Raw genomic sequence first — 1,157 nt, 5'->3', positions numbered from 1 at the left:
AGATACACATGCTATACTCCATAGACCCAAAGAAACTAGACTAGAAGGAAGGCCCAATCAAGGATGCTTGACTCTCACTTAGAAGGGGGAATAAATTAGTCATAAGAGGCAGATAGAGGGAGAGAACTGTGTGGGAGAGAAGATGGAGGAAAGAATGGGGGATTCAAAGATCGAGTGTGGAGAGAAACAGAAGAGATGGCCAGGTGGCCATGTGAGTGGATGGAAATTTGCAACTGACAAGGGTGGGGAGATCGGGGCACTCCAGGAGGAGGCAGACATGGGATAAGGAAGGTACCCAAGAATCATTGGGGAAGGCCTTAGCTGTGACTCACAGCATTGAGGATATGGAATCTGGAGAGGGTACCTCCTGTAGCCAGGCAGGAAACTAAGTAGAGTGATAAAGACACTAACCAACCCACAAAACTTTTGACCCAAAATTTATCTTGTCTACAAGAAATGCAGGCACAGGGCATGGAGAAGAGATTGAGGGAATAGTCAACTAATAACCAGCCAAACTTGAGACCCATCCCATAGGCAAGCACCAATTCCTGACACTATTAATGATATTCTGTTATGCTTACAGACAGGAGCCTAGCATGACTGTCCTCTGAGAGGATCCACCCAGCAACTAACTCAGACAGATACAGGCACACACAGCCAAACAGTGGATAGAGCTTGAGGACTCTTGTGGAAGAACAGGAGGAAAGGCTGTGGGCCAGAAGGAGATAGAAATGCCACAGAAAGACCAACAGAGTCAACTAACCTGGATCCCTGGATCTCTCAGAGACTGAACCACCAACCAAAGAATATAAACAGGCTAGACCTAGGCCTCCTGGCACATATGTAGCAGATGTGCTGAGTAACTGTGGGCCCCAAATAACTAGAGCAGAGGCCATCCCAAAAGCTTGCTTGCTTGCTTTTCTGCCTGTACATGGGATATATTCCTCTTTTGGGGGTACCTTGTCTGGCATCAGTGGGAGAGGATGCACCTAGCCTCACAGACCTGATGTGCCAGGATGGGGGATACCCAGGGGTTCCCCAACCACTGAGAGGAGAAAGAAACAGGGTATGAGGTAATGACTGGGGGATGGGAGTAACTAGGATTGGAGCAGTAAGCAGGATATAAAGTGAATAAGGGAATAAAGAAAGGAAGAAAG

The sequence above is a fragment of the Mastomys coucha genome, unplaced genomic scaffold (genome assembly GCF_008632895.1).
Source record: "Mastomys coucha isolate ucsf_1 unplaced genomic scaffold, UCSF_Mcou_1 pScaffold1, whole genome shotgun sequence".
Taxonomy (NCBI): Eukaryota; Metazoa; Chordata; class Mammalia; order Rodentia; family Muridae; genus Mastomys; species Mastomys coucha.
Note: the sequence above shows the minus strand (reverse complement) of the source record.